At 38.0% G+C, this 24470-nt stretch overlaps 1 pseudogene across 1 annotated transcript; it reads left to right on the top strand.

Moving 5' to 3' along the window:
* Positions 1-15699: 15699 nt before the first annotated feature.
* LOC308498723 (large ribosomal subunit protein uL6-like) lies at positions 15700-16330 on the top strand (annotated as a pseudogene). The gene is made up of 2 exons: positions 15700-15835; positions 15918-16330. The product of its transcript is annotated as a large ribosomal subunit protein uL6-like (transcript).
* Positions 16331-24470: the final 8140 nt, after the last annotated feature.

The raw sequence follows: 24470 nt of genomic DNA, 5'->3' as shown, positions 1-24470 counted from the left end.
AGTGATTCATAGGAAATCATGTTGAGTTGACTGGAGTAGAGAGAGGAATGAATTCTCTAAAGCTAAAGGCAGGAAGCTAAAATAAACTGAAGGAAGGAAAGAGGGGAAGTGGTTCAAATTAGAAAAACTGATGTATGAACAAGGGCTACTGGTTGCTGACTGCCTTTGATTGTCATGTACCTTGCTTTCCTTACTCTCATCAGAATATGACTCTAGATCATTGCCTTCTCAACCTCTATTGCCTCACATCACCCACCACCAGAGAAGAAGCTTATGCAAGAGTCAAGGATAAATGCAGTTCCGCAAAATGGAACTTTCTCTCTTGTTGCATTAATGCAAAGCCAATCTGCTTTATGCCTTCACCCAAGAATGACTCAGAGAAGCTATGTAATAACTCCAAAAGGAAAGGGATTGAGTTAGCAAAGTTGTCTGGCCATGGGCTTGGCTCCAGGAGTGGGGAAGGCCAAGGACGTCCTTGAAGATTTCAAGGTGCCCAGCCAAGTTTACCACAGTAGAAAATAATATAACGGTTTTAAATCTGATCCTTACAAATGTAGAAAGAGAATTTAAATACTTACTGTCTTCAGTCTATATCATGACAGAGAACAAGGCAAAGAAATTAACTCTCACTACTCCTACTCAACATCACACTATAAATTCTAGTCAGTGCGACAAGGCAAAAAAATAAAATAAGTCACATACAGGTTGGAACAACAAGTAAAATAACTATTCCTATTAGCAAACCATAAATTGTGCATATAGTATATCTCATATGAAACTTTCAAAAAAAATATTTCACAAGATTCAAAGTCAACAGACAAATCAAAACCCATTGCATTTATATTTACTAGCAATAAAATTAGAAATATATAAGAAAAAATAATATTTTAATAGATTGAGGGATACTATTTTTGAATCTAAACTAAAATCTATATTTAGCTATAAATCCAAGAAAACATGTTCAAATTCTTATGCTGAAAATTACAAAAGGTTAATGAAAGAAATCAAAGAAAACGTAAGTAATTGGAGGATGTATCATGTTCATGTATTAGAAGACTCAAATTTTAAAAGGTGTTAATTTTGCCCAAATTTATCTATGGATTTATCTATAGATCCAATCAAAATCCCTGAATAATTTATTACAGATATAGACAAGCTGCTTCTAAATTTATACAAATGGAATAGCTAAACCAATTTTGAAAAAGAAGAATAAAACTGGAGCAATTACACTGCATGATTTTAAAGCTTACTGTAAAAGTACAGCAATCAAGATATTGTGGTATCTGTGAAGAAATAGACATATAGATTGATAAACATGAACAAAGAATTGAAGAAAAGTCCTGCACAAATATGGTCAATTGGCTTTGAGAAAAGTGCAGCAAGCCAATGGGGCTATGGTGCCTTTTAACAAATACTGTTAGAATAATTAGAAAGTCAAATACAAATATATACTAGTACATCTTGATACATGTCATACCTCATGTAAATACCAACTCAGAATTGACCATAGATATAACTATAAAGCAGAAAAGAAAGCAGGATGTACCTTTTGTAACTTGGATATGATAAAGATATTTTTAACATAATACAAAAACATGATATAAAAAGAAAAAAAATGATCATTTTTTTTTACTAAATTTCAAATGTTTGCTCTACAAAATATATTATTCAAAGAATAAAATAATAATATACAGACTGGAAAAAATATTTGCAAATCATATTCTGTTAAAGAACTTGTATCTATCCTCACAGGTAAGCTCGCAGGTAAGAAAACAAACATAATTTAAAAATAAACAATACACATGAACAGATATTTCATGAAAAGAATATATAGATGGCAAACACGCAGGTGAGAAGATAGCCAACATCATTAACCACTAAGGTAATTCAAATTATAGATACAATTAGATATCTCTTCCCACTTATTACAGTGTCTTTAAATGCGCGCGCGCGCGCACACACACACACACACACACACACACACACACACACACCACAGCCAAGGGCAAAGAAATCTCACACATTACTGATGGGAATGCAAAATGGTAGACATCCTCTGGAAAACAATTTGACTCTTATAAAATTCTAACATACATTTGCTATATGTATTTATTGGTGCTTGCTTAAAATAACACACGCTATCTCAGAGTTTCTGTGGGTCAAGAGTCTAGGCACAATTTAGCTGGATTTTCTGCTTGGCATCTCACGAGGCTGCAGCCAAGGTATCAGCTGGGCTCTCTGGAGGTTTTATTTGGGGAGAATTTATTTCTAAGCTTCTTAAAGTTTTTGGCAAAACTTATTTCCTTGTAGCGCTGGGACTGAGGGTCTTGGGTTTTGGCCTGTTATCAGCTGAATGCTTCCCAAGTTCCTGGGGGCTTTGAGGCAGTTCCTTGATAAATGGGATTTCCATACATGGCTGCTTATTTCATTAAGTTAGCAAAGAGAGTCTCCTAGCAGAATGTAATCACAGGACTGAAAACTTTGTCATATTCTGATAGTGAGAAGCCAGTGTGAGGTCCTGCCCACACTCAAGGGGATTGCCCAAAGAAGAGAATTCCCTAGGCAGAAGTTGCTGAGACGCACCTCACAGTCTGTTCAGCACACCAGAAGACCTAGCAAACCCCCATCTGTGTATTTATCCTACAGCAAAACTGTAAAACATGTAGTAAATAATTTAGGCTTTAGGTTTTGAGGACCATAAGGCCTCTATTACCGTTACTCAACTGTAGCCTGAAGGCAGCCACAGACAATATGTAAACAAGTGAATATGGCTGCATTTCAATAAAACGTTATTTACAAAATCAAAGCAGTGGGCTGGATTTGCCCTGCGGCAAATTCATAAAAAAGAACAATACTCAGCCATAAAAAGGAGCAAACTCTTCAATGTAGAATAACTTTGATGACGCTCAAAAACATTTTCAGTGGCAGCATACTGAATGAAAAAAGCCTGTCTCATAAGGTTACGCTCTGTATAATGCTATTTATGATTCTCACAAAGATCAAACTATAGTGAAAGAGAACACGTAAGTGTTGCCAGAATTAGGAGTGGAGGGGGAGTTGTGACAGCAAAGGGAGGACATGAAGGGAGGTTTTGGTGATGGAACCACTCTACAATCTGATTGTGATGGTGCTATAAGAATCTATACACTTGTTAAAAGTTGTAGAACTGAACACCACCAAAAGGTAAATTATACTTTTTTTTAATTTAAAAAATAATATTGAAAAATTTCAGAACTTTTTAGTCTGTTCTAAAAAGGGTTTTCAAAATTATATACCAGAGGCACAAAGAATTATGGAGACGAGAAAAATATGTTAATTTTAAGTGGAGGTGGGTGGAAATTGGTAGATATTTAAGGTCAAAGTATCACATTTTAGTCCATATTATGAAATAAGTCAATACCATTTCATTCACCTTGCAAATGTCATCTGTGTAACTTATTCCACTAATTTGGCTGCAGAGCACCTTAGCTTATCATATTGCCTCTGCTTCAAACATCATTTTAAATTGACTGATGCTCTCAGGGAGAGCAGTCTTTGGAGACAGCTAACTCTCTGAAACCACCAGGGCCCATTTCAATTACTTCTTTGTGATAAGCAAGTCCCTCCGTGTATTAGGACATCAGGTATCCAGTCTCTGAAAGAAAAGCATTTAACTTGAAAACTTCCCAAGTTCCCAAAACTTCCCAAGCAGATATATGTGTATATATATATATATACACACACATATATCTGCTATTCCATATTGCAGGGACATTAATGTAGGATGAACTAAATGTAAATAATTTCTAGTTCCAACATTTCCTGGTAGTTTCAGTTCAAGGAGTCCGCTAATGTAAAAACTACTTCAATGAACTCCAAGTGTGAATGACTATTTTTCATTGTAAATATCATAATATTTTTGTGTATCACACCATCTAGAAATGCTGAACACATCCTTAACCATACTTCCACTTGCTGTACTCAGAAAACTTTAAGGGTGTAGTCTCCATCAACTGATAAAGAGAAATATTGGTTTATGGCTGCTGATTAAAACTGTTATTTTCCTTGAAATATTGAACACGTATTGGCTGAGCCACCGCCATGTGCCAAGACTTGTTTTATGACTGAGAATATGGGGTTTCTTCGTAAATGTTTTGTATACACTTGAAAAGCACAGGTATTTTGTCCTTGTGTGGAGTGTCCTGGCGATATCACTTAGATAAAATTGATTGACAGTGTCATTGAACTCTTCTATGTCATTAGTGAGTATCTACTACTTGATGTGTCCACGTCCAGCTGTCCTTCTCAGATGCCAGGCTTGCTGACTGAGAGTGAACTTCCCCGTGCATCTCCCCAAACCCAGAGAAGCAGTAGTGACACAGGTTTGCACCTCAACCTCCACGTGCAGTTCCACTCCCGAGATTGGATGTGTCTAGCTTCCTGCAATCTTCAATATGTTCACTCATGCCTAGGCTCTTTGGTAATATTTTTCTTATTCTTTTCTGACCTCTATTTCCCCAGTTCTTCCCACAATTGTGTAACACTTAATTTCCATGTTAAATTACTTGTAACACAATATTTAGCTATTTCACTTCTCTGAGTGAACTCTATTGGTGAAATTATTAATCCCCAAAGTGTCCCCAGTGAAACCTAAATGTAAACATGAGAATCAGGAATTGATTCTTATACAATTGTATTTAAAGTCTCTAACGTCTGTGTTGCCAACTGTACAAGGGACATTTATACTCCATAGCATCCTGTGACGGAATTGCTACATAAATTGTCTCCTCTGAAATTACCAAGCTTCCACACAAGGCAAGGTTTTGGATGATCAAGGGTCTGCTTCCACAGAATACTTTAGGCAGAATAGGTAGTAATACGTGGTTACGGGTTGCTTCCTGTATGCTGAAGAACTTGGAGTAAGAAAATGTTTAGCTCAGATATCTAACTCTCAACCTTAATATCTGACTAAGGGTCCAAAAAGTTTCTTGGACTTCCCCAAAGAAAAGAATATTCTTGGAAAGTTGATTACATGGAGATGTTAGGAAGAAATATTTACATACCCTTTTATGAATACAAACAAAATGCAAAGATATTTACGTGCCTATGAAAGCTCACCAAAGAGCAATTTCAGAAGAGAGGAATTTTAATCATATTTGAACAAACTGACCCATTCTTCTACATGGTGGAGCTACAACACAAACAGAATAGATGTATACCAGCTCTGACAATTAAGTTTGCAAACTTTTTGCAATGATGTTGCTAAACTTTTTTGATATTAGAGAGATTATTCATTATGAATTTGTACCAATTGGACAAACAGTTAACCAATTTTACTGTTTGGAATTTCTGAAACGGCTGCATGACAAAGTTAGACCACCTGAACTTTTGGCCAGCAATTCATGGCTCTTGCATCATGACAATGCACCGACTCACACGGCACTGTCTGTGAGGGAGTTTTTATCCAGTAAAGAAATAACTGTATTGGAACACCCTCCCCATACACCCGATCTGGCCCCCAATGACTTCTTTCTTTACCTGAAGATAAAGGAAATATTGAAAGGAAGACATTTTGATGACATTCAGGACATCAAAGGTAATACTACAACAGCTCTGATGGTCATTCCAGAAAAAGAGTTCCAAAATTGCTTTGAAGGGTGGACTAGATGCTGGCGTCAGCATATAGCTTCCCAAGGGGAGTACTTGGAAAGTGACCATGGTGATATTCAGCAGTGAGGGATGTAGCACTTTTTCTAGGATGAGTTTGCAAACTTAATTGTACTGTCATGCAGATCACAGCCAAAAGGTGGGGCAGATCTATGTAAAATATTTACCAAACAAACAGGAAATTTGTAACTATTGGAAGTCCTCAGAAGGTAAAACAGAAGATACTTCACATAATGTGTTATATTTCTTGAGGTTTATAATTTGCCATGGGACACAATGGAAGATATTTTCATCTCTGTTTAGCTAATGAGGAAGTTCAGCAACATGGAGATTCACGAGCTGACTAAGTGGCATCACAAATGCGAAGCAAGCAAGCCTTTCTCTTTCTTAAGTCACTTTCCACTCTGCCACATCACCATAAACAATTCCACAGAGAGAGAAATTGAACTTTTAACCGGATAATTCTGTGGACGTTTTGGAATGATTGAGGTATATCAATGAGTCAACATCAAATATGACAAAGTGTCAGAAATATTACACAAAAATTGTCAAGCCAAAATATAATTTAGACATTCAGTTCCAGATGTCCACTTTGGCTGGAATATGTATTCTACTAGGGGAAAAAGAGAGAGAGAGGGAGAGAGAGAGATAGAGAGGGAGAAGGAGAGGGGGAGGGAGAGGGAGAGGGAGAGAGCTCATTTAACCTTAATTAATTGAAAGAAAACTGCCCCTTTACAAAAGCATAAGATAATAATTAGAGTTACAGAGATTATTTTCATTCTTGCTCTCAGAAAAGAAGAAAAAAATCCACAAATCAATTCAATGTACTCTGTTATTAGAAAGTATTTAGCAATCTCCAATATTTCAAGACAGATGGTATTCCTCAAGGATGTGAGAAAGGAGATTTCTAACTGTAACCTGAATAAATACTGATAATTTAACCATCATTATATATGGCTTTTTCTCCCTAACCTAAGAGATAAATATAATAATGTCTTGTGTATAATTAGTGTCAGTCTTAATTCTCTAAACTTAAGAGGCTTATCCATGGCAAAATTGCATTTTTTCTACAGATGATTATCTTTCTTCCTAAAGTAGCTTCAGGAATAAGCTGCTGTAATTGAACTAAGTATGCATATATTCAGATTATTTTTTTACCCTTTGGAAGTCATCAATTTGCATGTGTTACAAAGCATTCTATATTATTACAGTAGCGAGATCTTAAGAAGAGTATTCAGTTGGTTTCTCTTCAAAATTGGTTTCTGAATTTGACCAAGACATTTAACATCTCACAATTCATCTTGACATCTCTGAAGACAAACTACAGGGAAATTTCCCAATAGGCAGTGTGTATATGTATAGTAGGACATGCACAGTTCTCAGCAGGAGGCTGCAGGACATCGGTCAATAGGCAGCAAAGCTTCCCCAGACATAGTTACTATTCCCCATGATGGGCTGAGGATGCAGGGGGAGGAGGTCTATTTACTGAGCCTTCATGATGTTCCATTTACTGTGTTGAGTCCTGGGGATGGATAGCAAAAGTTAAATACTACCAGAGCAACAACAACTAAACTGTCCATGGCCTCTGGTACTGTCTAATCAGTGGGGGAGACAGATAAGGCAAAAGCAACGTTTGATGTGGTGTTACTTGGGTCTGCACAGACTGACTAAAGGACTGACTAATAAGGCTTGTGGGGAGGAGAGGCAAAGAAACCTTCAAAAGGAGGTCACCCTTGAAATCAGTTCTGAAGAATGGGCCTGAATTGAAGTATGTACTCAGTTTGGAGGAGCATAGGCTATGAAGTGAGTAGAAGCAGAAAACAAAAGGTCATAAGGGTCTCTATCATAAAAGGACTTGATTGCACATTTAGGAATCTGTGTTTGTAAGCAAAAGACTTGTAGATGAGTATTCAGTAGGGAAATAACATGGACAAATATCTCTGACATCCAATGCTGATTATTTATGAGAGCAGCTTCCACAGTTTTAGAGGTGGGAAATGTGAGTGTCCGAACTTCAATAATATCAGAGGGGTTAAGAAACATTCCAGTTGAATCAAAATATAATAACGAGGTAGGATTATTTGACCTCAAAGAATCACCAGGATGTATTCCAGATTCCAGGTTTGGTAGATGGGTGGAGAGGAAGACACAAAGGAATGCCTGTGAAAAAAGAGGTTTTTAGGGGGAATTATTATTTCAATTGTGGGTGTATTTTGTTTGTGGTTCCTTTGGGATATCTTAGATTTGTTCAGAGACCAAATTTGATTCTAAGAATAACGAACGGATAGGAGAGCTATATTTGAGAGTGAGTCTTTGGTAGTCAGAGGTCATGAGAAAAGATCTAATCATTCATAGAGAGTAAAAATTGTATGTAAACCAATGCCTCTCAAATTCTGATGCCTGGACCATCAGCAGCAGCAGCACCTGGGAACTTGCTAGAAATATAAGTTTTCAGCCCCCGTCCAGACCAATAGAATCAGAGACCTGCGCTTTAATAAATCTTCCAAGTGATTCTCATACACACTGAAATGTGAGAACTACTGATATAAATTTTGGGTTTGGTCACAGATATTTTAAATATTTGATGAAAGCTATGCACTTTCTTGCGGACATGTTCAGTCTACTTCAGGAAATAAACATTTACATTCAATATTCAGGAATTCGTGAAAAGCAAAAACTCATCCAATGATACTTTATAAAACACACAAAGCAAACATCCTTCTATCAGAGCATCAGATATCCTTGTCTTAAGTCTGCTTGGGCTGCCATAACAAAATACCACAGACCAGTAGCTTAAACAACAGAAATCCACTTCCTCACAATTCTGAAGGCTAGAAGTACAAGATGAAACTGCCCTCAAGGTTGGTTTCAAAATCTCTCCTCATAGCTTGTGAATGGCCACCTTCACATGACCTTTTCTCTGGGGTGGGGGTGGGGGGGGAGAGAGAGAGAGAGAGAGAGAGAGAGAGAGAGAGAGAGAGAGAGAGAGAGAGAGAGAAAGAGAGAGAGAGAGAGAGAGAGAGAGAGAGCTCATTTAATGTTAATTACCTCCCTAAAGTCCTTATCTCCAAATACAGTCACATTTGGGGTTAGGACTTCAATATATAAATTTAGGAGAACAAAATTCAGTCCATAACAGGGGCAGAATTTGGGTTCGAGGACTCTATTTAAGCTGGGACTGCACAATGACCAATTCAATTGGTCTTCTGGAAAGAGATGTGTCATGAAGGGTGGCAGGCGGGTCTCAGCTCCCACTCCCCACACACGAACGCATGATATGGCAAGGCCAAAAAGGAACACCCACGGAGCCATAGGTAGGGGAGTCATACCACTATAAGCTCACTGGAGGCTGGATTCACACGACGTGCGACATGCTGTTCGCTTTTCTGCCAACCAACCGACTCTCCTTGACTCTCCTCCACTCTCCTCAGCTTCCCTCCTTAGCCGCGGCAGTTATATCAGTGGCCAATGGTTCAACAGTTACAGCTGTAGGCCACCCAGCCACAGTTGACAGCCATCTACTACCCGAGCCAGCATCCCTTCACGTGAGGCTGAGAGCCTGGAAACTGCTCTCTGGGGCTCTGTCCCCACACTCCACCCCTGCAAGGTCTCGCCTCACAATTTACACTACAAGCGTCTTCCGTGAGGGTCACTGTGCCATATTAGCCTATCAGCACCTACGGATGAAAAGAAACAGTAGTCATAGGAACCAACATTGGCAAATCCCTTCCATCTAGGAGGATACATGCTAGCTTTTTGTCCTGGGAAAGGAGGGTCGCTGTCACTGACACCTTTCCCAGTTTGTGGTACCAGACCTTTATGGCAGTGCTTGGGGTCCGTTGCATATTTTCAACATGTAACAGAACAGGGGGCCCCATAATAGGCCATAGTGAGAGCACATAGGTTCCCTGCAAAATCATCCCGGTATCAGGACCTCCGTATACTACAGTCACTTGCGGTGGCCACTCAGCCACCACCCCTGGCGTCACTTGCAAATCATGAGTCAAACTGGCCCCCCATGGGGCTATCAGGCCCAACCATCGACAGTGGGGGCTTTTGACCTGCCAGGGCCAAGTCCATTGCTGCCGTTCCCCTGCTTTCAAGCATGTGGGTGCTGGCAGCAAAATGTTTCCATTTCTGCCGTGGCCTGGCTTTAACAGAGTCTCACTGGTGGTAACTTGTAATTCAATAGGAGCGGCCGTTCGATGTAGCAGAGCTTCTACTGGTGCCGGTCCTCCCGTGGTCTCTCATTCAGGACTCTCAGGATGTCCCATAGACACGAGGCCCAGTCACGCATCGTGTGAGGATGTTTTGACACCCGGAGACCTTGCTTCAAAAGGCCATTATAGCGTTCAATCATGCCAGCTGCATGTGGGTTATACCGGGTATGAAACAACCATTGACGTCCATCATGGCAGCTCAGCGCTGCAGTTCTTGCCGCAGTAAATGGGTACCCCGTCATGTTCAATGACTTGGGGGTGCCCATAGAGGGTGCACAGTCGTGTAAAAGCGACCACTGTATGCCGCTGATCCGCAGCCAGACACGGCCAAGCAAACATCAACCCCGTAGCAGTGTCCACTTCTGTAAACACATATATCGCATTGCGGGCCTTCAGCAGGGGTCCAGTGTAATCCACTTGCCAGCGAGTGAGGGGCACCCTCCCTTGCGTAATCTGCTGTGTCTCGCAGGGGAGCCTCCGTCTTTCAGAGCTCTCCTGGGCACAGACGGCACAGTCATAGCAGGCATCTGCTATCTCCTGCCATTTCAAAGGCAGATGCCAGCATCTGCTCACCTGCCACATGGTTTGGCTTCCAGCTGCTGCAATTTCCTGTGCAGCCAATGGGCCACATCAGTGGCCAGAGCCCGTTCTAACCATCGGACCCATGCTAGGGCATCTGCTTCATCATTACCTGGGGACACTAAGAGGGAGTGACCTGTTACATGCATTAGGGTCACCTCCTTTCTCTTCCCTAGGTCCCAGAGTTCCTGCTACACGGCTTGACCCCACGTGGAACTGTCCATACATTGGTCCCCTTCTAATGTGCAGAGGGTTTTAGACCTAGTTGACACTGGCGCAGACTGCAGTCTCATTTATGGGAACCCAGAACTGTTCCCCAGACCAGCAATCTGCATTGATGGCTATAGGGGAAAGACTGTGACTATAAAAGCTGTTTGCTTACCACTGGGAATAGGAAGGCTTCCCCCTCGTACCTACAAGGTTTATGTCTCCCGCATTCTGGAGTATATTCTAGGGGTGGAAGGCAATTCTCCACAGTCCATAGTCATTGCCAGGGCTGTCCTGGGGGTGAGGGACGACCTTGACCTCACCCTCAGCTCCCAAGGAGGACTCAGCAAGCCTTTCCTCCTGGGACAAGTCCCGCATCCAGGCTGCCTCAGCAAGAACTTCCCAGCCCACAGGGCCGAAATGACCTTCGCTTTCTCCATCTTATGCAGGTTGGGGAACCATCCACGTCTTCCCACCCCTCCATAGGGGTCCAGCTCTCGGGCAGCTGCTCCTCCTGGTCTTCCTGAGACTGAGTGTTCATACACACAAACTGCTGCACCGCCCTTTGGAGAGATTTGGCTGGCACTGTACCCTGCTTGCTGCGCCATTTGTTGTGTGGGGTGATATGCGGGGGTCTCAGCTCCTGCTCCCCACATAAGAACGCAGGACATGGTGAGGCCAAAAAGGAACACCCAGGGAGCCATAGATAGGGGGTCATACCATTATGGTCTCACTGGAGGCTGGATTCACACCACGCGCAACATGCTATCCGCTTTTCTGCCAACCGACTGACTTGACTCTCCTCGACTCTCTTTCACTCTCCTCGGCTTCCCTCCATAGCCACGGCAGTTATATTAGTGGCCAATGGCTCACTGGTTACAGCTGACGGCCAACTAGCCACAGCTGATGGCCACCCAATCACAGTTAATGGCCATTTACTACCTGAGCCAGCACCTTTCCAAGTGAGTCCGAGAGCCTGGAAACTGCACTCCTGGCTCTGTCCCCACAAGATATTTGTTCCCTTTCTTGCTGTACTTTAACTTGAATTTATCAGCAGGAAATACTGGCAACCATTGTGACATTATGTGGGATGAGATGTCTTAGAAGGAAGTAGTAGGTTTTAAAGAAGTAGAATCAAGAAATGGAAGAAAAACTAGATGTTGGAAAAATAGTTGGGTTCTAGATCAAACCTTAACTGATGTTTTAATCCCATTAATAAGATTTCCCATTTTGGCTTGAGGAAGTTCACATTAGTTAATTTTTCTGCCACTTGCAAATAATTCAGAGGTAAGCATGATTGGGCTAGAAAGTCTCAGGAACCCCTCTCTGTCCCTCCTAGAATGCACAATATCTGTCTTTCCTTTCTTTCTGTGCACCCACTTCATTCATTTCTCTGCAGACCAGCCTACTGGCTCTTTCATGCACACGTTAGAAAACAGACTTCACAGTTCCACAGCTGCAGTATCTTATTGCTCTAAACCGAAACTAACTCACGCCTCAGAGTAACAATTCCAAGTATTCTAAAGATAAAATCTTAATAGGTGTAATTAATTCCGAAGGCCCCCCTGGTCTTGGGAGCTTTGGAGTCATAAAAGGTCATTCTCCTGGACGATCAACCCTGTTGTTAGAGAAACTTGATTCTGGGTGGCAAAGAAAACCTTAAACATATGAAAGGCATTGGCTGATTACCAGCTCACCGGCTGCCAAATGGGAGGCAAAGTTGTACTGCAAGTTCTCTTCAGCTCTAATCTTGCATGTTGTTCCAGATGCTTACATGCGATTGAAGACATTCCACCTGTCACCAACATGTATTTCAGTCCTGCGAGTCTAATGTGCAAAGGTAGATGAAACCTCCCCAAATTACAATTTGAAATGTTCACTTTCCATATATGTCAAACTATGTAACACTCAAAATATATTTTGCTTTTTAATGAGAACTAAATAAATAGTTTCCTCATTAGGTTTTAAAATATAGTCTTTGCTCCCCTAATTATATAGGTTTCCTTAAGAAAAGAAAAATAGAAAACTGAATCACAGAGTTTGGATTAACTAAAAGAAAAGGGAAACATTTCACATGTAAAAAACCTTCTTAAATCAGTACCCAGAAAATATTGTATAAGAATAGTCAGTAGGTGCCGATGTGTTTACATTTAGGGATATGAGCATGTGATGAGCACCACGTCACCTGCAGTGAGACAAAACAAGTGTGAAATGAGATATCCAAATTGGAAATCTCATTAAAGGGAAATGAGGGAAAGGGAAGGCCTGCAGCTCACTGTCTCTGGATGTGAATAGCTTGGATATTACAAAATTATACGAACAGGTTGTTCTGGTTGTTGGTCATGATATCCCAGGAGCCAAGCAGGAAATTGAAGTGTTCAGTTATATCCAAATAACTTCTCCGGGAGCAGCAGATGATTAATTTCCTCTACACTGGTGTTCATGATGGCAGTCTCACCAGGATCCAGAGAAGCTGGAGATGGGAGACCATATCCAAGGGTAAGCATGTGAAACCCTAGTTTAAGCCTCAGTCATTCTCTTGGTTGTAATACATTTCATGGGAATCTAAAAACAAAAATCAAGCCCAATACCACTATCACTTAACTGGGACACCTAAGTTTTTTAAATGTTAAATATTTTATTATTGTGAAAATATAATCAATGTACAATAATAAAAAAAAAACAACTAAAAGAATCAATTACCCTCCCACCCCTTATTCCTAAATTTAATTCTGAAAGATAAGCTCATTTAATAGTTTGACACAATCTCTTAGAAATTTTCACACGTGTACTTACACATATATGTGTTTGTTGATAATTTCATTTTTCTTCTTGATTATATTTTCACTTAGCACTTCTTGGAAGCATATAAGTTCTCATTCTTTTTAATAACTGCATTGTATATATCATCAAAGTATATATTAACTATGCTTCTGGGTTAACATTTAGGTTATGTCTAGTCTTGTTTGTTTTATTTTTAAAAATTTTTGTTTGTTGTATTTACTGTTATGAGCAATGCTTCAAAAGACGTTCCTGTACACAAATTTTTGCATCACATGGACACATTCTTGGAAAATGGAATTGTGGTTGTTAATGGGTAACAAATGGCCCTCCATTGTGTCTATACCTATATTCACTAACCATATATGATGTATCTATATTAACACCCTGTACCTATATTCACACCCTGTTTTATATTCACATATATGATGTACCTATATTCACACCCATGACACGTCCCATGAGCTGCTAGATTTACATTGTTAGTAATTTTTTTTTAATCTTACTTATGCTTTGCTACTGGATCTATCATAGAGGTAGCTAGGCAGGCTAATTATTTTAGAGTTGCATTGTTTTACTATTTTCCTTTAACTTATTAGTTTTTTACTTATACATTTTGATGTAATGCTATGTGGAGAATAAAGATCCATAGTATTTAGATCTTTAATAGTTATGTTTTACTAGAATAAAGCAGTGGCTAACATTTTCTGTAAAGGACCAGATAGTAAATATTTTAGGCTCTTTGGGCATATGGTATCTGTAACAATTGGCCAACACTGAGCTTGAATCAAAAGGCATACTTGTATGTGATTTGCATAATTATTATGTCTTATTTTCTCTTATATTTTAAATATTAGTGTTTATAGTTCATCTAATATTCACTATTTTCATTTTCTCATATTTTATACTTTGGGAGATTTACAGTTTATTTCTGTCACTTTTTAGTTGATTCTTTTATAACTTTAAAGTACTATTTGATTAAGCATACTCTTTCTTGATTTATTTTTAAGTAGTATTTGTTGACTTTACAATGAAAATTGAGGAAATAAATAAACTTACACTGGGTCTTCCTTCTGTCTTTTATATTATACTTCTTGGTTTGACTAGTTTTTCAAAAAATTACACTGTGTACTATCAACATAATTCCCACAGATTTTTATTGTGCATTAATCATATATTTAAATTTATACAATTGTAAACACATTTTCTAGATAAAACAAAATTGTCCAGATTTCAAAAAAAATTAATTTTAAAAACAGAATCACGCATGCTATGTTTCTTCAATTCTTGCATTTTTGAACAATTTTTGAACGTATGAATAACATTATTTTTGCAAAGTTGTAAATATCAAAATCTTGGCTCATGCTTTCTTTCCATAAAGATTCTTCCTTTTTTTTTCTACACTGTTTTCTATTGTTGCTGGGAAGTTTGTAGCTAAATTGAATTTTTCCGTCTTTGAAGTTATTTGAATCTATCTATCTATCTATATCTCCTGTATTGAGAAAGAAAAAATATCATAATTTTTGTAGCTACGAATGGGTATATCATAGGTTAATTGTACTTTTCACCTTCTTTTCTACATATGGTACACACTTTCTACAGATTCAAGGATTATTTTTGTTTAAAAAAGTTTTTTCTACTATACTTTTAATAGTTCTATGTTTATTTGTTGCATCCTTCCATTTCAGGGATAACATGTTTGATTAACATCTTCTGTTTTTAATATTTATCATTTTACTCTTATTGTTTTTAACACTCGATTTTTTTCTAATTTGATCTGCTATACGTTAATAAGAATTTCATTTCCCGTATCCCTAATGCTGTTTTCAGTACTGGCTTCTTACATTTTTTGGTTCTAAGATGAATATTTATAGCAATGGATTGATTTTTCTATTTAATTATTCCTAGATTTCATCAATCTCTATTTATATTTTTCTGTTGTATTATTCAGTTTTTTTTAAGAGGCACACTTTATTTGATACGATAGAAATGTTTATATAATATGTCGTTTACATATGTTATGATTATTTTGTTATGATAACAATATGTTATGATTCTTCTTTTGATCTATATGCATTTTATGCCTTGACTACTAGAATTCTTTTTCTCTTTTCTTTCTGTAATTTATAGGCATAGACATCTCTCTAGTTCTCTTATCTTGCTCATACTGACTTGAAAGAGGCAGAGACAGAGAAATCCTGAAAACCATCCAAACCTGGCTTTGCTTTAAAGAACAGCTTAGAGCTTTGCTGAATCTACTGCAAAGATGAAGATCATTCTCAGCAATGATACTGTGGACATTCCAGAAGATGTGGTCCTCACTCTGCAAGGACCACGGTTGCTGTGAAGGGTCCCAGAGGCCGCCTGCAGAGGGACTTCAATCACATCAATGTATTAAGTTGGTACCAAAGTAATGGCATTTTTTGCAATTATTTTTAAACTTTGAAACTGCCATTACTTTGGTACCAACCTAATAGAACTCAGTCTCCTTGGAAAGAAAAAGAAGAGGTTCCGGGTTGACAAATGGTGGGGAAATAGAAAGGAACTGGCTACTATCTGTACAGAACATGATTAAAGGTGTGACACTGGGCTTCCGTTACAAGATGAGGTCTGCATGTGCTCACTTCCCCAACAAAGTCTTTATTCAGGAGAATGGTTCTCTTGCTGAAATCCGAAATTTCTTGATGAAAAATACATTCACAGAATTTGGATGAGGTCAGGTATTGCTTGTTCAGTATCTCAAGCCCAGAAAGATGAGTTAATTCTTGAATTAACTTGTATCAAATTCAGCAACTTTGATTCAACAAGCCTCAGCAGTCAAAAACAAGGATATCAGAAAAATTTTGGAGAGTATCTATGTTTCTGAAAAAGGAACAGTTCAGCAGGCTAATGAATAAGATCTAAGTTTTCCAGCTACAGAAACAAGATGTCAAGTGATTCCTCAGACTTATGTGTAATATTTTAAAGATCTAATAAAACTCACATACTAGAAAAAAATAGCTTAAATTTCCCAACAAGGAAGGTAACTAAGTCTTCTATAAAAATTATTTTTCATGTATGATCTTTTTATTTTTCATTTTCTCTTCCTATTTTAATCCATTGCTTGAATCTCTCCTGTTTGTGAATACAGTTAATCATCAGTGGAAAAACAGACTCTTATTTTGGACAATTAGCATGCTGAAGTTATCTGAAATTATGAATCTTTCCTTAATGTTGGTCATAAGGCACACACGTGCATTATTTGTTGTGTTTTGTTCTTGTTTTTGTTTATCTGTTTGTCTTTGGTTGGATTTATTTAAACTGCTTTCTTCTTAGGAGCTTAAAGGAACTGAGCAGTGATACTTTATACCTCTGTCATTTCTTTGGGCTTCTAAATGCTCTCTCTGGGCTTATTTCTTAGAAGCATCAAAATAGTTAAACAGAAAAACAGAGAATTGAAATAGGTCATAAGAGTCTGAAGAATGTGTAATGGCTTTCTCAGTTTCTTCATTGCCTGTACTTCCTGTAAATGACTTAGAACTATGGAAAAACAGAATACTTTAGTTAATCAGATCATGTAACTAATAATCTGTGTGCTCCTCCCTCATTTATTTACTAAATTAACCGTATTGCTTCAGGCATAATGAACTCCACACTGCTTTTTTACATGTCACCCTCATTTCCTCTGCAGCCTATGTTTTCTCTCTCTCTCTCTCTCTCTCTCTCTCTCTCTCTCTCTCTCTCTCTCTCTTTTCTCTTTCTCTCTCTCACATTCTCTCATTCTCTTTCTCTCTATATATTATACACATATATACTATGTATATTATATACTGTATATTATATATATTACTATATCATACAATATTATATAATATACTATATATTATACACAAATATACTGTATACATATATTTATACATATATATATATATCATTCCCTTTTCTGAAAGATTTCCATAAGAAGGAGAAGGAGTACGAGCTGGAGAAGGGTGGGGAGAGAGAGAGGAGAGCCCTAAAACATCTAGTCTATGCTCAGACGCTGCCTTAGCCTCCATAGGGTTGTTTTAACTCAATTTTTCTCCATGAAAAATACTCAAGAGTCTGGTTGAGCGTCACTGACATTTGAGTTTTCCTGGTAGGGAGCTCAAATGGCTCAAGCAGCTCTCATTCCTAATGAGCAAGAGGCACTTAGAAGTGCAATGTGATATAGTACTTTTTAAAAATTTTTTTAAAGAAGGGGAAGGATAAATTCACATGAGTTCTTAGAAAAAAAAAAAAAAAAGAGAGAGAGAGAGAGAAAGAAACATATGGCCCCTAAGAACCTATGCAGGTGGTGACACTGAAAGTAAAATACCTATCCCCTACACTGTTTGGAAATACTCTTAGGTTAATAATTGAGCAAAATAGGATAAATATAATAAAATGCATGTTTTTAAATATCCTTGAGCCATGAATATCCAGCTATAATTGATTTTAGGCATTAGCGACTTCAGTTGCTTCAATTTCACATACGTTTGTCTTCCTCCACATTTGTCATCTGCAGGCTGATGAAAGGAAGGGCCAACTTCTGTGCACAAGCTAAAGCAAAAGAAAGAAAAAGGATCTATATTAAACATTTAAAACACACACACAATCAAAACACTCAGGTTTCTGCACTTCACGGCACCTTAATTTCCATCAGCTGGTGCAGCTGTGCACTTCCCACAGTGCAAAGTCTCATGAAGGGTATATTAATTAAGTCATTATGCCCTGAGAGATAGGTAGAATTACGAATCTTCTCACCATACTATTTTGAGTTTCTAAAATTCAGTATGTTAGCGGCTGAGTGGTTTTATTTTTTCCCAGATGCCACAGAGGGGAAAAAAAAAAAAGCCAGCAACAACAACAAAAACTCCACGGAGGGAAAACTATCACACTCCCCATTACAAGAGGGCTATCTGAGTAGTTCTCCAGAGAGGAATCATTTGTTCTTCTCAACCCAGTTAGAGAACTACTATCACAAACTTCAAGGCAGAACCACCATACAGGTTCAGGTATGTGTGGATATGAAAGGAGATTACCCTAAAAGAATATGACCAAAAGGAAACCAAGGCTGGAGAATCTCCTTTGCTTCTATCTCATAAAGATGCAATGCATGCTTTTAGAATAGAGAAATATATGAATAGAAGAAAATGGTTCACGATCCTCTCTAATCTCTTTATGATAAATGTAATAAAATGTTATCCTTACTATGGTCACGTGGAAAGCTCCAAACACTGAGGACCACATCCTACAAGGTAATGCACAGAGTATGTTTTCATTTAAGATTAGAAATTTTGAACAACCAGGATAGGACTGCATTTTTGTTACAGCATGCAATCATCTCTTTTCCATAGCTAGAAATAAATCTAGGCTCTTCCAACAATAGAGAAACACATTTATGATCAAAAAGGGAATACTATAGTTATGAGTGAAAACTGAACTTTAATACATTCTATCTCAAACAGCTAGTGGATATTGAGAAATAAACTAAATGTTGCTAGAGTGAAGTTGATGTAATCTCTTTACCTTCAGAAATAAGCTTTCCCTAGTTATTTGCAATTAATTTAGAGTATAGAATAATTTATTTCAAAATGTAAGGCCTTTGATGCTAAGGAAGGATGGCTTTAATTCAACTTTAAGCTGAGTAACCTCCACATGCATTGTCTGTGCCAGGTCTATACTTATGTTTGTATGCAAAATATCTTTGCTATATACTGTCTTTTTTAATCTTTGCTAATGCTTACTTCTCTCAATAATAATGTAAGTGTTCAGAAAGCAGACTTAATATCTTTTGAATTTATGTAAATTCCTTAGCCTGGCACCTACGGTGTTCCCATCTTTATCTTTCTATTCTTATTTCTAGGTTGTCCTTTCCAGGAAACTTCCTTTAAGTTAAGTTTGTCAAATTAAATATAACATAGTAGGTAAGTTGGAAATTTCAGTTACAATTCCATCTTTGCACAAGTTACTTAACCACATTTTGTCATTTTACATCTATAAAATGGGGGTAAAGAAAACTGCCTCACTGAGTTGAGAAGCATAAGCGATTTAACCCATATAAAATATTTACTGCATTCACACATATTAAGCTCTCAGTCAAGGCCAGGTATTATTATTTTGCCACATATACATGTTGTGCTTTTCAACTACTATAATTATACTTATATTACCTCTTGATTCTTTACCTATATCACCCTTTTTATCCTTCAAAGACCTAATGGATCCCTCTCTTTTGTGAAGACATTCCTGAACTCTGGTTCCATCAGCTATATTTGCATTTAGAATTGAAAACCTAAGTAAACATCTTTACAGCTCTTTCTTATGCTAAAAAAAAAGAGCTTTCTATGTTAAAGACATGCTATAAGCTACTTTGCAATTATCCATAATGGCTGACACTGTCAAATGTTTTCACATGATGCCTCCACATGCACTTCAATCCCCTCTTTCCTTGCTACGATATATATACGATCTGTGCCTTTCTGCGTGCCATGTATAACTGTTGTTAACTGACATGCTTCACGTTCTGATTTACTCTCTTGTGGAACAGGTACCCCATTAGCAGCTTTATTCCTCCTTCCCCTTCAAAATGACCTAAAGGCTTAGATCAGAATTGTGGTCCTTTGTTTTCAGGATACCACACACTGAGTCACAGAATACCAGTGTTACGGGATGTGCACAACTTAAAAATTTCAATGAGGTGAATGTCTTTTATTTTTATCAGCATAGCTTGGTGTAAAACCAACTAAACTGTTCTCTGAATCACCAATTCCCTTAATATCGCAGTGAGAGGGCAGTGAGAGAGGTTTGCAACTGACATAAATAAGGAAATCTTTCAGGCTGCTGAACATTTCTACCAGGAATTTATGAGGGAAAAGAATAAGATCATGGTCCCTTTTTCTGTGAAAACAAAATGAGGAAGAAATAAAAATTTCTTGGTGAGCATTAACAGGGTTCTTTCAAAAGCTAGGAATCAGAGCATTCTAAGTCTTAGCCTCTTCTACCTCACTGGCAAAAGCAAGTCACGTTAGGATTGCTAACTTTAAAATAAATAAAAAAGCACAGTCCTACCATTTGCCTAAAATGGGAAAATAATGGAAATACTTGGTATAACAGCATTGAAGATAATCCTGTCAATCCTGTGCATATCTTACCACTAACCAAAATAAATAACAGAATATGATTCAATATACTTTTAACTATCAGAATACCTACTTTTTCTCACAACTTAAATTCTGCAGTTATAGTAATAACCCAACTGTAAAACAAAATTTTCTTTCACAAAATTTTACACACACACACACACACACACACACAGTGTGATAAAAAAGTACAGTGACTATTTAAATAAAAAAATATATTTATTACAGTAAAAAACACTTTGGCATTAATCCCCTGAAAACACTCCCTCTTGCATCAAACACACTCATCCCATCGTTCTTGCCACTTTCTGAAGCAGTTCTGGAAGACCTCTTTCGTGAGTGTCTTTAGTTGTGCCATCATATCCTGAATCAATTCAAAACATTTAGTTGTGCCTTGATATCCTGAATCAATTCAAAACATTTATCTTTCATGGTTATTTTTACTTTAAAGAAGAGCCAGATCCAGTGAATAAGGTGGATGAAGACAAACTATAATATTTTTATTTGACAGAAATTGCCGTAGCACGGATCCTTTCATTGTGATCACAAAATATGGTGAATGCTGCTAACGAGTGCCATCCAACTGAAAGGTAGGTATCTTTAATACAGGAAGCAGCGAGTCAAACCTTACTAACAGTGTGGGACAAGTTTCAACTTTTTCAGTGCAGTCAGTCCGGTGTGAGCTATGGTCAAGAGAAGGTGTGTTTTAAAGTGTGCCATAAATCATCTTCCATCATGACAATGCTCCATATCACACATCACTTGTGGTATACGGCAATTTCTGTCAAATGAAAACATTATGGTGTGCCCTTATCCACCTCATTCATTGGGTCTGGCATCGCGCAACTTCTGGCTCTTTCCCAAAGTCAAAATGATTCAGGACATTGAGGCAGCCATGGCAGTGCAACTAAAGACACTCATGAAAGAGGACTTCCAGAACTGCTTCAGAAAGTGGCAAGAATGATGGGATAAGTGTGTTCAAAGTGAGTATTTTGAGGAGGATTAATGGCAATGTGTCTTTTACTGTAATAATTTTTTTATGTAAACATTCACCATATTTTATATAAAATAAACATTCACCATATATATAATAAAGTCTTCTTTTTCTACTCTAGCTCCCTCTTCCCTTACACACAATGCTTCCCTACTTCCACTTCCAGTTTCCACTGGACCGATTAAGCAACAAACTTATGGACAAGTGAGAGTCCACAGCAGATAATCTGTAATGCCTCTTCTGCCCACCCATCCTTTCTAAGGCTGTCATATCCCTGGATCAGTAGACGGATCCTCATCAGCTGAATGACACAGTGCCTCCATGAAGGAGGAAGCCAAATCAAGGATGTTTACGAAGGGAGGATTTACAGGCATGACTTAGCCACAGGGCTTATAAGACAGAGCTGACTTAGGTATCTGACACAGGTATTTTATCATTATTTGTTCTGGTTACCCAGGGACCGTACGAAAAAGAATGGCAAACAACCAAGAGATTTGTTTGACAGCTGAGAAGACATATGTGAGTACGGAAAGACTGGTTGAGGGGTTTTCCACAGGATATTTAATAGATATACTGTATATCCTCACACAGAGATTGATGGAGACTCACAAATGCTGCTTTGACTCTTCATGCAATCTCTGCAGGAAATCTCTCTGTTCTTCAGGGAGTTACCTCAGATGGAAACAGCTTTTATACAGGTGATACTCATATAGGACATGTGCACTAAATCCCCATTTAGATCCGTTAATCATTTTTATTATGGACAAATTATTCAAGGCTGTGATATATAATGAAAAAAATATCTTGTTAAAATAAAATGTCCAAGAAACTGCTTAGGGAAATTAGACTGGAAAACATATGTTAGATGTCTTCCAAATTAGAATTGGTAAATAAATGATACTTGTTTCATCGCATGGCAATTTTTAGGGACATTTTAGTAAAAATCATCATATCACAGTCTCTAACAAGAATTTGATAAAGACTGAGCTATTTGGCTTGCTGCTTGAGTAGTTTTGAGATATTACTTGTCATTAACCTTTTTTAAAACTTGGTTTATTACCTTACCCAATAATTCTGGTTTAAGTCAGTTATACTGTGAATTTTGAAATATAGCTCAGTATCTAAAGTCTGGAGATCTGTTTCCAGCTTTCAAATCCACAAATCTCACAAATCTCCACGGTCCTGATAGCATTGCACATCCCATTGTTGGACAGCAAGGCAAATTCTTAGTTGATGAGGAATGTGTCCAGTCTGTGGCTACAATTTTGTGCAGCTATTTTGTAGATTTACTTGCTTTGATGAAAGAAGAGAAGCTAAAGCGCTAACTCATTCTAGGTACTGGGACAAACACAAGTAGATAGGAACTTGACCCCACGATTAGTTTGCTAGTTAATCCATTCAAGTGAAACCATTAGTGCTGAGTATGTGTCTCACATGATCAAAGAATTTTAGATGGGTGAACGAGGCTGGAGATGGGGAAGTAATACAAAGATACAGTACTATGGCAGCAGGTCAGTATTCCTCAAAAAATATTTGTCCATTTTTCTAAGATGCGTGGCTGTCTTTCCCTCATTTATCTTGCAGCTACATTGGATGATACAACTAAATGTGGAACAATGAAACATGAGTGGAAAGGATATGAGCAACTTCTCAGCCACCTCAAATTTTAAAAGAGGCCTCTCTCCTTGGACTTTGACATTTTTCCTCTTCCCATGGTCTGAAACATAGATATCTCAACTGTTCACTTTCAACCACACAGATAGTACAATTATCTAGAGGTTTTCGCAGCAACAAGCTGGAAGGAACTGGGGACTCTGAACAACTTTGTGGCGCAAAACTATCCAACTGTCTTTGATGAATTAGACTGCCATGTTAAAATAAGTACACTTCAACTTAAACTACTTTCTTTTATTTTATTTTTTTTGGGGGGTGGGAATCTTATTCATTTAATTTGTTTTCCGCTTCTCTTTTTAAACTTTTACAGTGAATCATTTGTGTATCTTATATACCATTGAGTCAGCTCTGACTTCTGATATTCCTATGCATGTGTGATGTCCACACTGTCCTGTCTTCAACAGCCCTGATCAGCTTCTGCACACTCATGCTTATGGTTTCTTTTATGGCGTAAATCCATCTCATTTTTGGTTTTTCTATTTTCCTGCTGCCCTCCATTTTACACAGCATAATTGTTTTTTCCAAAGAATTCTGCTTTCTCACGAAATGCCCAAAGTAAGAGCATTCAGCTTTAGTTTTGTCATTTTTGCCTCCAGTGATATTTCAGGCTTAATTTTCAATAGGACTCACTTGTTCATTTTTCTGGTGGTTCAGAGTATTCTTAGAGTTCTCCTCTAACACTATATTTCAAATAAATTAATTTACTCTAACTAATAAATTTCACTTGCTTGATACAGATCAGATTTCTGGTCAAGTTGGTAGAGTAGGTAAACATAGTCCTGGCTTTCTCCTATGACCAAATAAAAACTACAATTAAATTACAGAATGACCATTGTTAAGAATCACCTGAAGACTAGCTAAACAGAATTCTTAGGACTAACAATATAAAGAAGCTACTTTGAGACTGGTAGGAAGTATGGAACGTGGAATACATGGGTCCCATACACATGATGTGGTGATTAAGAAATGCCAGGGATGTCTCAGCTGTGGAGGTCTTCCCTGAGGAGTGAGGGATCCCAGTCCCAAATCAGGCTCCCCAGATCAGAGCTGCAATGCTGGGAAGATAAGTCCCTATGACATCTGGCTGTGAAAAACAGCAGTGATGGGTCTGAATGAGACTGAGGGCTGCTGGATATCTAGGTCTTAAAGGGTTCTCACACAGATTTCCTCACTCACAAACTCACTCCCTTTGAGTTCCAGCACTGGGGCAGTAGATCAAAAAGTGCCAAG

This window comes from Rhinolophus hipposideros, assembly GCF_964194185.1.
Source record: "Rhinolophus hipposideros genome assembly, chromosome: 6".
Lineage (NCBI taxonomy): Eukaryota > Metazoa > Chordata > Mammalia > Chiroptera > Rhinolophidae > Rhinolophus > Rhinolophus hipposideros.
The sequence above is the reverse complement of the archived record's forward strand: the minus strand, read 5'-3'. Positions and strand labels throughout refer to the sequence as shown.